This window comes from Capsicum annuum, chromosome 3 (genome assembly GCF_002878395.1).
Source record: "Capsicum annuum cultivar UCD-10X-F1 chromosome 3, UCD10Xv1.1, whole genome shotgun sequence".
Lineage (NCBI taxonomy): Eukaryota > Viridiplantae > Streptophyta > Magnoliopsida > Solanales > Solanaceae > Capsicum > Capsicum annuum.
In genome coordinates this window covers 112,567,351-112,584,196 of record NC_061113.1, presented here as the reverse complement: position 1 = coordinate 112,584,196, position 16,846 = coordinate 112,567,351, and positions in this window count along the sequence as shown.

Below are 16,846 nucleotides of genomic sequence, written 5' to 3'. Positions count from 1 at the left end.
TTAAGATATCTCAACCTACGCTGGCTACATAGCTATGGAACACAAGGATGACTACTAAGAATCACACCCTGAACTGGCCGGTGAGTTCCCTTCCTTGGCTTCACTCGGTGCTAACCTCTACTCCCATCTGGAGGGACTGGACATGAATAACTGGTGGTGCATGACTTAATCTTACTGAATTTTGTTGACTAGTGAAATGTTACTGATATCTAACAACTTACTAAGATCATGAGGTTTTCCTGAGTCACATGACTGACTGAAGTCTATGGAATCATAGCTTGAGTTCGGATATCATGAAACATGACATGGCTCTAGGTACACAGCTATAGTTTTTGGGTACAAGTACCCCCAGGACTCGATAGGAGGAAATTAACACACATGACATGACTTGATCACAAGATTTGAGTCCACAATTCACAATATCATAACTAAGGCTTTCATACTTGCATGCCTTTAATAACATGATCATTCCATCGAGAATGCACTCAACATGTATATACTTGCATGGCTTTAATAACATGCTAATTCCATATCGCAACAATATCATGAGCATCTCGTACAACTTCTTCAATTCAAGACAATAGCATGGGGATCACGTTGAACATAAACTTAGAACATGGAATAGTCATTTTGGACTTATTATGTCATAAAAGCATGATTTCTATTCCCTTAGGTATTTTCACAAACACCTTACATGCACATCTTAGAAATAGGTGGATTCATCAAGATTACAAATATTCAACCACCAATTTCACATATTTATACGTTAAATACCACCATATCCTCATAATAAACATACAAAGATCCCATCTTAGGCATCATCAAACTCCAACCACATGAACATCAACCACCAACAACATAACCATCATGATAAAAAATTTAGAATATGGTTCTTGAGCTTCATGGACCAAAGGAGTCCATGAATCAACTCACGCATACCTTAGAAGGAAGATTCTTGATGATTGACGGACGAATTTCCTTGAAATCAGATCTTTAAGCTTAGTTACGCAACCCTAGTTGTTTTACTATTTTAGTGCTCTTGGATAATGAGCTTTGAGATGATAATAGGGTTTTAATATGTTTACAAGCTATATATTTCATAGGGTTAAGTTTAGGGACGTGGAAGGAGTATTAAAAGACTTAATTACCCTTAAAATAACTCAAAACGGAGTATTTTTGGCACCAGGAACTGACTTAGGCAGCGCCTAAGTGATTGCCTAAGCTAGGTTGGGCGGTACCTAACTAATCACCTATGTTTGGTTGGGCGGTGCCTACCCAACCGCCTACCTTTACTGTCTCTCATGAAAATGGGCATAACTTTTTGCTCGGGTATTGGATTAAGGCAAAATTGGTATCGTTGGAAAGCTAATTCGATTCTCTTCAATTTGGTGGGTCTAAATCAGACAAAATATCCCATTAACATCGAGTTATACTCATTCAAATATGACTATTGTAAAATTAAACATTAAAACTTGATGGATTCAAAAACACTTAGCGTGTATTACCTTAAGTGACTCATATGAACATGCTTATTGCATCATAAGCTATCCTATCACTAGGATATTCATTGTAAGTCATGTACTCAAGTATGAATCACATGATAGGAGATTTCATACATAGGAATACTTATTCACTTCCTAGATTAGAAACATGTGGGGTATTACAAAAGCACTTGAAATACCAACTCATGGTAGAACATGAAATTCACAATATTAAATATTAAGTCAAAATTTTGAAATAATAAAATAGTCATGTATCAAAAACTTCAAGAAAACATCATAGAACTCATTCTTGACTCTCAAGCTCAAATATTAATATATATATATTCAATGATCAAACTTCTCATAGAAAAGCTTAAATCATGACTCTTATCTCAAATCATTTGGAAATCATCAACTCATAATAACAATATTCAACTGTTCTCAATTTCAAAAATAAAATGATGAAATAGTCATGTGTATCAATCTTGAATAGCTCAACTATCATAAATCATTAATATAGTAATTTGTGTATAAACCCACTTTGCAAAATCATGGATTTCAATAGTAAAAATTGAATCTTTGGGCACAAGAACGAAAGAAGTGTTCTTGTTCAAACCCCACATACCTTGGATTATGAATTTAAGATGAACAAGCTTGATTGGAAACTCTTCTTCACACTTTTGAGCTAAGTTTCTTGATGCCTTTGACTAGAAAAATTTGATTCTTCGACAACTTGGTGAAATCTTTGGAAGATTCTTAAATTTCTTGGAGAAGATTTGATTTAAGATTTTAGAATAAAACCCTAGTTTCTTGATCTTTTCCTTGGAAGAGAATGAGAGATAATGAAGGTTTTCTCTACTACTAGCCTATATAGAGAAGCTAAAAATGAGTGGAAAAGACCAAAATACCCTTTTAAAAATGTCCTTGAGTTGTTAGATAAATATACTTGACACCATCCGTGACAGGCCGTCACGAATGGTCGTCACAAAAAGAAGTCCAATTCTTGATTTTCTGCCCAGGGCTGACAATGTCATTAGAAATGCCATCAGAATCTGACGACGTCAGAAAACAAAGATGCTAAGGAATACACATACATTATGAACGATTATCCAGAGTGGGAAACAAGAATGGGTATTTGGACTTCATGTCCTATTCGGCTCACCAAGTGGCTTCTTTAAGCTTTTGGTTCCTCTATAGAACCTTTACCAAAGTCGTGTCCTTTGCACGCAACTAGTGAATTTGATGATCCAAGATTTTAATCGGGACTTTCTCATAGGATAAGGAATCTGAGACGCCCACAATCCAATGAACAACCAAGGAAGGATCGCCTACACATTTTCTCAACATTAACACATTTAAGACCGAATGAATAACACCTAAACTCAATGGCCATTCCGATTAATAAGCCACATCAGCCATTCTTATCAAAATCAAATAAGGACCCACATAATGGGGACTGAGTTTCCCCTTCTTTCCAAACTGCAAAACTCCCTTCATCGAAGATACTTTCAAGAACACCCAATCGCCAACTTCAAATTCCTACTCCATTAGCCTCACATTCATATAGGACTTTTGGCAACTTTGGGTCGTCTTAATCTTATCCCAAATCACCTTACCCTTCTACATAGCTTGGTGAACTATGTTAGGATGATACAACCTATTCTCGCAAACCTCAAACCACCAATAGGGAGATACACCCTCTACTTTACAAAGCCTCAAATGGAGCCATATCAATACCTAAGTAATAACAATTATTACAAGAAAATAGATGAGAGGCAAATAGTCAACCCAACTACCACCAAAATATATCACACAGGCCCTTAGCATATTCTCTAAAGTTGGTATTGTCCTTTTTGTTTGTCCCTTAGTATATTTTATTGAAGTACTAAGTTCACATCTCACTTTTTCTTTCTCCTCTATGAAAGGAATACAGGAAATGAGATGAGAACTTAGTACTTCAAGAAAATATGATGGAAATTAGAGCACCATGTAACTTCACAATATACTCAATGAAGATCTTAGCATAATCTTTTACCGAATAATTAGTCTTCAATGGCAAAAGGTGAGCAGACTTGGTCATTCTATCAATGATGACCCAAATAGATTAAACTAATGGAATGGCCATGGATGACCAGTAATGAAATCCATAGAACTATATCCCATTTCCACAAATGCACCTCGATTTGTTAAGACAACTGATCGAGTCTCAAGTGTTCCACCTTCTCTTGTTTACAAACCATTCACTTAGCCACAAAATCTGCCAAATCACTCTTAAGGTTATTCGACCAATAAATCTCATTCAAATCATGATACATCTTCATCGAACCAGGATGAACAATGTACCTTGACTTATAAGCCTCAGTCAAGATCCTCTCACATAGCCCATCAAAATCGCAAACATATTACCTACCTTTGTACCTCATGATACTATCACCATAAATCTTATAGTCCATCACCTATTGTTAACCCATATCAACCTTGATCCACATGAAGATAGGATCCAAAACCTATTTCTCTTTAGCATCGGCACAAGGAGATGACTTCACCACCTCTTGCACCATTACACTACCGTCCTTAGAGTCAAAGAGAAGAATTCCAAGATTAGACAATCAGTGAATATCCTTTACTAATTCTTTCTATTCTTTCTCCACATAAGATAATCTTCCCAAAGACAACCTACTAAGAACATCAAAAACCATGTTAGCTTTACCTGGATGATTGTAAAGAGCTTTATCATAGTCCTTGAGCAACTCTAGCTATCTCCTTTGCCTGAGATTCAACTCCATCTAGTTACGAAATATTGCAAGCTCTTATGAATTGAGAATATGTTAGCATGAACCCCATATAAATAATAGAACCAAATCATCAAAGAAAAAATCACAACTAACAACTCCAAGTCATGAGTCGGATAGTTCTTCTCATGCCCTTCAACTTCCTAGAAGGATAAGCAACCACCTTACCATGTTGCATCAACACACAACCCAGTCCCAGTCGGGATGCATCATAATAAACTAAAAAACGATCAGTACCCTCAAGAAGGGTCAAAATTAGAGCTGAAGTTAACTTATCTTTCAACATCTCAAAACTATCTTCAGAAGCCTCAGACCATAAGAATGACAGCTTCTTCTAAGTCAATAAAGTCAATGGGGAAGAAATAGAAGAGAAACTTTCCAAAAACCTCTTATAGTACCTAGTTAAACCCAAGAAACTCCGAATCTCGATTGGAGGGTTTAGGTTAAGGGCACTTCTTAACCACCACAATGTCTTACGGATCAACCATGATCCCTTCACTAGAAATAACATGACCCAGATAGGTTACAATGTTTAACCATAACTAACATTTCAAGAACTGCGCATACAATCGCTACTCTTTCAAGGTTTACAACATAAGGCATAGGTAATTGGTATAATCTGCCTTACTTTAGGAATACATAAAAATATAATCATTAAACATAATTACAAACAAATCAAAGAACTGATGAAATACCCAATTCATAAAATCCATGAATGTCGTTGGGGCATTCGCCAAACCAAAATACATCACCAAAAACTCAAAATGACCATTCCAGGTTCAGATGCAGTCCTTGATATCCACTCCCCAAATCTTCAACTGATGGTAGATCGATCGAATATTAATCTCAAAAAGTACATAGCTCCTTGAAGCTGGTCAAATAGATCATCAATTCTAGTAAGTTGATACTTATTCTTCATAGTAACCTTATTGTATTAGCGGTAATCTAAACACATTCAAAGGGACCCATCGTTCTTACGCATAAAGATCATACAAGCACCCCAAGGAGAAATATTTGGGTGGATAAAATGCTTATCTATAGGATCCTTCAACTTCTACTTAATTACACTCAACTCAGCTGGAGCCATTCTATAAGAAAGGATAGAGTTAGGATGAGTGTCCGAAAGAGGATCAATCCCAAAATCAATTTCTCTATCAAGCAGAACAACGGGAAAATCATCAGGAATCACCTTGAGAAATACACATACTACAGAGACCGATTACAAAGAAGGACCTTCGGATCTAGAATCCTTAACTTGGACTAAATGATTAAGTCACCCCTTAGAAACCAATTTCTGGGCTCTAGATATGAAATAAACCTTTCCTTGGGCCCTAGGGAACTACCTTCCCACTCAACCACCAACTTATCAAAAAATTAAAAACTAACCCTTTGGGTCCAACAATTAAGATAACATAGCATGAGTGTAACCAATTTCCAAAATCATGTCAAATTCTAACATGTATAATTTAATTAGTTCTATAAATGCCCCCTACCACGTTTGGATACCACAGAACCACTATAGACTCTTCTAGGCTTAATAGAGTCACCCACCGAGGTAGACATAGAAAAGAGATTAGGAATACCCTCAAGATCAAAACTAAAATGAATAGCCCCATAAGGGGTCACAAAAGAGAGATAGACCCAAAATCAAGTAAATAATATATATCATGAGAGTAGAGTTTTAGCATACCAGTAACAACATCAGGAGATGCATTAAAAGCTTGACAAGTGTCAAGAGTATATAAATAATTTCGACCAGTGTAGAGCCAGAAGTAGTACTTTTTGGTGAATGAGTAGAAGAAATAACAATTGACACCTTATTAGCCTACGTAGCAACATCTCCAAAAGTATAGTTCCTCTGAATGTCTCCACGCTGACCATATCTGAAACTCTTATTCCTTCCCTCATCGCATAAACCACAATGTACCTAACCATAAAAATAACATGAGGGATAAGATGGAGATGACTGAGCCCCACTTTCCTGAGATTGGGCATCTTGTGCCTTAAATTCACTATTGATCAAAAACAACGAAGAGTTGGAACTTGAATTACCCCACTTCTTCTTAGACCATTTCTCCCCGTCTATACCACTATGTTGTTGACCTCTACCCTTATCTAAATACTAAAACATTTTACTCTGCCATTCACTCACCTCTGTATGATTTTTTCTTTTATCCTTCACTTATTGCATACATTCTACAAGCATAGAGATATCCATGCCACTATTTAATAAGGCGGCCTTACACTCAAACACCAAGGCTTGAGACAAACCTAAATCAAATGTCCTCATCTTAATCCTCATATTAGACACTTGCTTAGGATTATAACAAAATAACTGATAAAACTTCAAGGGATACTCCTTCATAGTTGTCTTTCCTTGTTTCAAATCCGTGAACTCCTCAGCCTTTGCCTATTTCAACTCTCAAGGAAAGAAGTGGTATAGAAAGGAACTAGAGAAATCCTCCTATAAAGCCAACTCATCATCATCTCCCCTAGACTGATCTAACTCCTCATACCACTAATACCCCATATACTTTAGTTGATATGTATCATATTTCACAACCTCAGAGTTAGAAGCATGCATCACTCAGAGAATCTTCTCTACATCATCTATGAACCCTTGAGGATCTTTCTCAAAACCTAGATCCTGTGAAGGTCATAGGATTTACCCTAATAAACTAGCCAACTCTATTAGCCTCAAATGAACTCATGACAGTAGTAACGGTACTCGACTAACTTGACGGAGATATCACAAACTAGGTTAGTAGGTGAATGGAATGACAAAACTCAATATTGGTAATATCTTCTGGCGGTGATTGAGTAGGAGTGTTACCAGCAGGATAAGGATCAGTGGGAACTGATAGAACTCCATTAGGGAAATAAAAAATAGTTACCCAAGTACAGGTCTGAACATCTTAATTAAGATAAGCCCCGTCCATATTCTCCTCAAGCGGGACAGGAGAGTTTTCACGAATATCAGATATTCTGGGAGGCATGATCTGAAAATTGAACAAAAGAGAATTAGAAGAGATTTCAAGACCTTAGTCTCTACACCAGGATATTAGATTACAAGAAAATAAAACATTCCTAAATGCCTCAAACCTCTCTCTTATATGTGTGGTGCTCTACATACCAATAAAAGAGACTTTACATGTCATATCTTTATGGACACCCAATGAAACCAAACCTATGCTCTAATACCAACTTATTTATGACCTAAAATAGTCCCTCACCATGATAGGTATCTCAAGTCCAATGAGTACCGGAGATCACCCTTCTACCTAACCAAATAAAACACCATACCCCTAATATCAAATTAATTCCAAACCTATAACAAGATAGAATAAAATAAGCTCAAAGAATTAAAGACATGTCTATAAACAATAATTTTTAACCTACCAAACCAACCAACCAATATCTCCCAAGTCTACAGTAATCCAAAAAGCCATCTAACAAAATCAAAACCAAAAAAGTATTGGGACATGCCCTGACTCTGAAATTAAGAATCATAATTTTGATATGAACTCTTCAATTCTAATCTATGAAAGGACCAAATATTCTAGTGAATGAAAGATCACCACTTTACCAACAATGATCGATAAATCGAGGTGATCCACTAACACTATGTAGGAAAAGTAGAAGTATCTCAGGTGCCTACATCGCATCGGGATACAACGTATGGAGACAGTTAATAGGTTGAGCACTAGTATTTAACTCAGCGGTTGTGGTAAAATAATGCTATGATCCATATTTTAAAAATCATTTAAGCCAATTGGCATAATAACATAGATATACATATAAACATGTCATGCCATAAAAGGGAACAAAGCTTAGCATGTAGTAAAAACCTTATCCTGGACTATGTACCTCAATCAATATAAACAGACACCCCGCATTAATAAAGGATAAAAATATAACAATAGAGTGAACTATGAACATATGTCATCAAAACCAAACCTCATATTGGCAAATATGAGTTTCAAGTATAAGTTACCCAAGACCCAAACATGCACAACTTCGCTACATAACCCCCATTAAGCCCAATTTAAAGCAAGTTATACATAACCCACTGATTAACAAATAACTAACCATTATGGAACGCCATGGGTATTGTCATACCCTTAAATATGCAAGCTTATCTTGATGTAATAACAATTAAAATAACTTAGGAGAATGCCTCGACCCCCTTTGTTTATTAAATCAAATTAGAGCTAATAAGGCTTTTATAGTCCATGTTCATTGTTTAATCATTAATGCAATTAAATATCATAGGTGAGTAAGTCAATTCAATTAGTAATTCACAATCCAACATCATTCACAAAAGTAAGTTTAGAGGACATAATTATTGAAAACCAAATCAAATTTTAAAACACCAATTTTAGGGGAAACCATGACCCCTTAGTTTATTCACCATTCCCATGCACCCCCATAAGTTCAAAATCACAAATGAAGCATAAACAATGCATGGTAAATAATAGGAAAATAATTTAAATATCAACCATATCAAAACCCTCAACTGCAATAATACCTATTTTAAAAAACTATCTAATTAAAATATTTAAATACATTCTTTTCACAAGGTAATAATTGGGGAAGAATAACATGCCTGAAATATCAAGAGTTATGGAGAGAATTTTCCCTTGAGTGTTCTAATTAATGAGCTTCTTGGAAACTCTAATTATCTAGCTTAAGAGAATTTAAAGAGTTTGAGAGTTTTTTTTATTTTTTTATGAATGAGATATAACCCCTTAAAGTGCTTTATGATCGTGGGGTTCAAGCTAGGAAAAACGCGGATTGACAAGAATGCCCTTAACAAAAAGACTAATAAATCTCTGCCTAGTCATTATGGGTGACCTTGTAACTCATAGGGTCACCTTAACAATCGTAAGGTCCCACTTATAGTATGGACAGTTTCCAGAACCACGAACACTAACTTGGTTACGAGTCTTACCTTATGACTAGTACTCAGTCATTACAACTGATACAATCCAGGCATCGTCAAAGTAGAATCAATTGGGCATCACACTGGTTAGGCTACAAAGGCACTATATGAATCATTTTAAGTCTTTATGATTCATTCAAAGTCATTCATACTATGGAGAAAAATTAGCCATACACTAGTCAGGCTACAATTGGGTCCATAAGACCCATCAAAATTTCCCATGCCTCATAAGGGGAGTCATAGTCTTGAATATAAGGATAAAATTTTTGAAATTTTCATGGACCAAAAATTTAGGGTGTTACATTACTGAAAATTAAATGTATTTTTCATTTTGTTGATATGTTATATATCTTCCTTATCTTGGGAGCTCAGATGGAAAATCCCTACCTAGTTCCATGAGTTTGGTACTTATACTCAACTTCTGTAGTTTGCAGATCATAGTAGGGTTATCTTTATTGATGTGTGAGTCATGCAAAGCAGCCTTCGTTCAAAGACTGATAGTGAGCTCTTGTCGCTTGGAGTATTACTTATCTCTCTCTGATTGTATTAGACTATTCTTCATGTTGTATTTAGAGATAATTTGTATTAGTGTAATACATTTCATCTATTATACTTTTGTACTCTTATATTATATTAGAAGCTCTTGTTCTTATATTTCTAGGTTTTGGAGCTTCATTATGTAATTGATCTTCTATTTTATCTATTCTGTTTTCCTTCTTTATGTTTATTGAGTAGTTCGTTACTAGCCGTTCAAGACTATAGGTTTGGCTTGCCTATTGGTGGACTATAGTAGGCGCCATCTTGACTTGAGAAATTGGTTCATGACATATAATCACCCTAGCATGACATTTAGTGGACAAATTTACTACTTGTACCAAACCTCAAACACAAGTGTCTATTAATTTTATTCCTCCGAAACACTGAGGTAATGTTCAAGTATTGAAACATCCCTTATGTAACCATAAGGTAGTTCAAAATTATAAAACAAGAAAAATATATTTAATTGACACACCAAACCAAATATACTAACAAGCCATACTAAGACGTAGTTAACATGTGCATATACTAGATTAGATTACAATACAATAACTTACCCTACCAATTATATCCTTAACATGTCACTTAACTAACTCCCCTTTTCCTAAAAACCAATTTAATCACAACTTAGATGCTTTGGAAATTGACAACACCTTAAACAGTATCATAGTTTTTCTTTAGGCTTTACTCTAATGAATGGTGACTTGCTCTTTCAACTATCCACCGAATTAAGTATTGAAAATAATTATTACATAGCATGGTGATGTACAAATAGTAACCTTCCTATAAGTTACAATAACCTTGACCAATTTTATTCACCTAAACTCCATGCCCGAAGGTCTAAACATGAAATCTCCCATCTATCTATGTTACATTAGGCCCTCTAACCTGGGTCTAGACTACATAATTAACCTTAATTTACCGGGATGTCAAAAAGCTATAGGAAACATGAAAATGTGAATTTGAAACTTGTGCCAAAATCACAAATGTGTTGTTCATCGAAAAAATAAGGGTTGAACCCTATTCGCACCCATATTCCCATCTTCATTAGCTCCAAGGCATAGGATAACAACCTAAGGGATTTTATAGCCCTCCCACATTATTGGTTTTTCTTGCGGAGAGAAAAAAATTAATACCTGCTTAAACGTGTTTCTGGTCTATGTCAGATAGCTATAGCGGAAGGTGTTGGTAGAGAGGAATAAATCAGATATAGAGGGCAGACATCAAGCCAACTTATCTTTGTTAAATATCAAAATTTATCATTTGTTTCCCCACATTATCTTACAAATGTAATCCCAATAATATTCGTACTCCGTACCCTTACCGAGATGTTTCTTCATAATGATGGATTAGGTCATTACATATATTTTCTCTATTCTTTTCTCTTATGTCTGTTAACCCATTACTTGCCATTTTGGGTTATGATTTTGGCTTACCTATGGGCTATTTATAGTCGTTTCCATCATGACCTTAGTCTTTGGGTTGTGAGAAATTTATTTCATGTTTTTGTTGATTTGTGTTTTTATCTACTTTTCTCTTTGGTCTTTAGCACTTTGGGCTAAGACTTTGGAAATAAAAGTTGACTCATCAGATCTTCTTATTACAAAAAAAATATTTGATCATGACAATATACAACACAATTAGAATACTCATTAAGAATTCAGAAAACACCAAAATCTTAATTTTACTTCTTTAACTTTCAGTGTTTCACTATATTTTTTTAATTCAAAACTTATCTTAAATTTTTATTTTTATAAAAATGAATTCATTTAAATTATATTTCTTGCTTTTTTAAGGAAAAGTACGTTCAAACAATAAAATATTAGTAGAAAAAATTATAAACAACCTTAACTCCATCTTCAACTCCAACATTAAAAATTTCAAATAAAGATGTGTCGTGGCCCAATTTCTCTACTCATGATTGCACCTACTTTAATAGGTAAGCCACACCAATTCATAGCCTAGACCAGCAAGTACCGGACGAATTGGTGGAAGATAAGTAAATTAATGGAATAAGCATACAATGAAGATTCTAAGCAATTTAAAGTAGTGATAAACAAATATAATAACATATTTTACATAAATGGGAGGAGTAAATTATATACAGAAGAGTATATAATTTCAAGGAAATCAATACCATGGGGCCTAACCTCTATATTGTTAAAGCAACCAACCAAAAATCAACATTTCAAACCATATATCACCTCGAATGCTACAATCTGAATACTCAAATAGAAGCTATTATTATAGACAAACTCTACAATGACTACAAACTTCTCCTACTGACCTCTAAATTCCATTTCAAATATGCAGACCATATCCTTCAAAGCCTCAATATTCTTCTTTTATTTCCCATCAATCTGGGATAAAAAGTAGTGCTAAGGTCAATTAGGTAACCAAATCCCCCTAAAATATCCTCTAAAAGCTTAAAGTAAAATAAGAGCCTCTATTTGAATTAATAGACATGAGCACCCCATAAAGGAAAAGTACATGTAAAACTTAGATATAAAACAACCTCTTAGCATAGTATGAAGTCTAAATAGGGATGAAATAAATAGACGTAGTCAACCGATCTATGATGACCCAAATACTACCAAAACAAAGAGAAGTCTAGGCAAACCACCCGTAGTATCTATAGTAATTAGATCCCATTTCTACTCAGGAATAAGAAGACTCTAAAGCAACCCACTAGGTCTCTAATGATCACCCTTCACCTACTACCAACATAGTCATCACACTACAAAGATGACTACATATCTTCTCATAACTCTCCATCAATAGTGTTGCCTCAAATCTCTATAATTCTTAGTTTTCCTGAGGTGAATAGATTTCTAGGAGCTAAAAGCTTCCTAAAGTATTAATAAAATCAAACATCTAACCCTCAAAAAATAAATTCAACCATCAAATCTAAGAATGCCCTCAAAATCTATGGTAGCCCTTCTGAACTCAACTCTAAAAACCTGATCTCGAATGCAATACAACCCACCATCCTTAAACTGATGACCCTAAATATGATCTAAAAAGCTAGATCTAGTCTCAACATTATTAGGAATCCTTCTATTATCTGAATATCAAGGAAAATGATCATATCGGCAAAGGACTAAATATACAAGGACAATAGTCACTTAAAGATAAAAATAAAGGCTAATCTACCTATACTCACTACCTTCTAGCTCGAGGCATCTACTACCATGTTTTCCTCGATCGGATGGTATAGAATAAAGATATCATATTCCATTAGCAACTTAATCCACCTATGCTATCTTGAATTAAGCTTCATTTGGGCTATAATGTTTTGAAAACTGTGATCGTCAATGAAGATCTCACAACAAACACCATATAATAAATGCCTCAAAATCTTAAGAATGAAAACTACCATTACAAACTCCAAGTCTTGAGTGAGGTAGTTTCGCTAGTGTATATTTAGTTACCTTAATGCATAGGCAAAACCTTATCCCTTCTATACCAGAACATGCCCCACATCTATATTAGAAGTATCATAATAAAAAACAAAACCTTCACCCTCAATTAATAGATTCATAATAAGAGCTCAAGTGAGCAAGTGCATGAGTTATATAAACCTCACCTCACAACCATCACACTAGTAACCTCCATTGTAGTCAATCTAGTCATAGGTAATGCAATAGTTGGATATATCTCGGAAAACTATCTGTAGTATTCACCAAACCATTTAAAACTATGAACCTCAATAAGAGATGTAGGCTGAACCCAATCACAAATAGACTCATTCTAGACATCACGTTCCCCAAGAAAGCTACTGACTCAATCCTAAACTCATACTTTGAAAATTTTTCATAAAGACCATAATCTTTCCAATTGTGGAGCAGAAATCTCAAATGCTACTTGTGCTCCTCCCTACTCCATGACTATACAAAGCTATCATCGATAAAAACAATGATAAAGAAGTCTAAATAATGTCTAAAGCTTGGTTAATCAAGTCCATAAATATTGTTGGGTTAGTTGTAACCCAGAAGATATCACTAGGAACTCGTAAAAATGGTTAAATCCTTAACTAATGTTAACCAAACCTTAAATCAATCTTAGAAACATTGCCTCACCCTAAAGCTGGATAAATAAATCATCAATAAGAGACAAAGGATACTTAATCTTCATTGTCACCTTATTCAATTATCTGTAATAGATACACATATGCATAGAACCATTCTTTTTCTTCATAAAAAAAATAGGAGAATGCCTTCTCCACATAACATAGAATCGTTCTTTTACATCACAAACAAAATAAGAGAAAGAGGAGCACCTAAAAAAATACATTCAGCCTAATAAAACCCTTACCTAGATAGTTCTTAAGCTAATTATTTAGCCCCCTTAGCGGAGTAAAAGCCATACAATAAGGTGCCATAGAAATAGGTTTAGTGCACGATTCAAGGTCAATAGCAAAATATATATCACACTTAGGATAAAAGGTCGGGTTGAACAGTAGGAATTACATTAGAAAACTCACAAATAATAAAAATAACGTCACATGAAGGAGTCTCAGAGATAATGTCATAAACATGAGAACGGAATCACTCATAACCCCTCGATACCAGTCTCCTAGACCAAATAAATTAAATAATCCCCATTTATGCATGGAAAAAAGACCCCCACGACTCAACCAGGGGTATGCTAATCATGGTTAATGTAATGGTCTTAGTGAAGCAATCCAAGTCCACATCATAGGGGGATAACTGGTACATGCCAAGAATCACACTGAAATAAACCATATGAAGAATAATAAGGTTAACTTGATCCCCAAACATGATATATATACCCAATCAACTACTAAAAATTTACCCATGAGGGTAGCTATACGCTTGGTCAAAATTAAAGGCTCCCATGACAACCCAAACTTTGGAGCATAATAAGCAAAAACATATGAATATATGGAATTGAGATTAAATCAAATAAAAGTTAGTTGATGGCATACTAAATAATAACAGTGATCAAAACATTCGAAACCTTCGCCTTCGACCTACTATAAATGATATATAAGAAACTCCATCTGCCACCAGACTAGGTGCCTGCCCGACCTAAGTAAGTACCTTCTCTTTAACCATAGGTTCCATTCCTAAAACCCTAAGTAGTTGGAGGTAATAGTGATCTAATTGTTGTGGCACTCTATGATGAAGGCTCAATCATCCTACTTTGGGGACACTCTCAAGAGAAATATCCAATGATACTGCACTGATAACATGACCTGGGCACTCTACTCTATCGAGAAGATCCAACTAATCTAGAATAGCCATCTTGGATTTAAGATCATAACTATGTACCCCTCAAAGACTAACCACTACTCTTCCTACTATAACCAATATGACCCCATCTAAAATTTGAAGTACTGCCTGAATAAGCGTTCAAGACTAACCTTTATTCTGATAAGGTTGATGCTAGAGGTACCTACCTTGAAAATCTCTGCCTTTAAATTATGATTAATTATGGCTCCTATTATAACTACCTTGCTAATGTTGCCTCTTATCTATGTCAACTAGGGCCAGTTGATGCATTTTCTTCATGGCCTAGTCATTATTAGAGATATTCACAAATGACCTACCCAAAATAATTAGATGTTAGGTATCCATGCGAATGGAAAGACTTATCCCTCTAACAAAGCATCAAATATGCTCGTACTTGATCGATAGCATAATAGTGGTATTCCTACACTAGTTATGGAATCTCACCTCATACTTAACAACAAACATAAAAACCTACTCCAATGATTTAAACTAATCTCTTAGATGCTTATGATGGATGAGAGGCATATATATCTCCAAGAAAGCATTGTATAGCTAAGCAAATTTCATAGGACGAGATCTATATTTATAGAATCCATCTGACCCCTCTGCTACTGTATAGTTGGTTGATCAAACTAAAAAGTGGTGTAGTCTATATCAGTCACCTCATACTTAACAATTGACATAAAAACCCACTTTAATGATGTAAAATGATTTCTTAGATGCTTTTGTAGGCTGAGAGGCGTAATATATATATATATATATATATATATAAAAGAAATCTTTGATGAACTAAGTTTATTTCATAGGCGGAGATATACCGAGGTAACATCTGTCTAACCCCTCAAACACTGTATAACTATCTAATCAAACTAAAGAGTGGTGTAGTCTATACCACTCACCTCTAATAAGCTTAAATTATGTAGCCTCTCCTTATAATTGGTCAAAAAATCAAAGGCATCCTTGCTTGAGGCCCTTTCAAACCTGGGTGGAATCAATCTCAAAAGTCATCTCAGAATCTTCTACTCCTCTTCAGTCATAACTAGTAGGGCTACTGCCGACTCTGCAATTACCATTTTTTGTGGGATTTCTACTTTAGGAGCTACAACTGTAGGCTGAATTTTTAAATTGATACCACCCTAGGCTAATGTTTGAGCCCCATGTTTTAGTGGACCACCTACTAACCCCAATATTTGTACCGAAGCATCATGAAGGATGAAAGAAAATATAAACCCCAGTAGGCCTGGGCTGCTCCTGACCTATATATTATTGTGGTGGAAGAACCTATAGTGCTACATCTAGATCGAGAGAAATAATATGTTCAAGTGATGGTTCCCTATCCTGATCTCGATCTAGGCTATTAATATTTTCTTATATTGAATTCTAGGTCGACCTTTGACTGGTTCTCTATTTGCATACTCTAGGTCCTAATTTTAGCAGTTGTGGCCTTTATCCTAGCCATATTCTAAAGAGAAAAACAAATAAGAATATACAAACCAATGTATACAAAACAAATGAAAATGGACCAGAAAGGTGATATTTTCCTAAAAATATCTTATAGCCTCCAAAAGATAGGATACAAACATCATCATACCAATCTACGACACTCTTCTAGATACTTTCTCTTATATCAATAATACTAATAAACCTATGATTTGATACTAAAGTATCATGAGCTAATTTTTTGAGTCATGATGGCACTTATTTTAACCCACTAGTAGGTAAGCCAAGACATATTCCAAAATGTCAAGGAGTGGGCTAATTGGTGAAAGATATGTAAATAAAGGGAATAAGCATATAATAAAGATTCTAAAAGATAAAAAGTTTGGATATACATTTAAT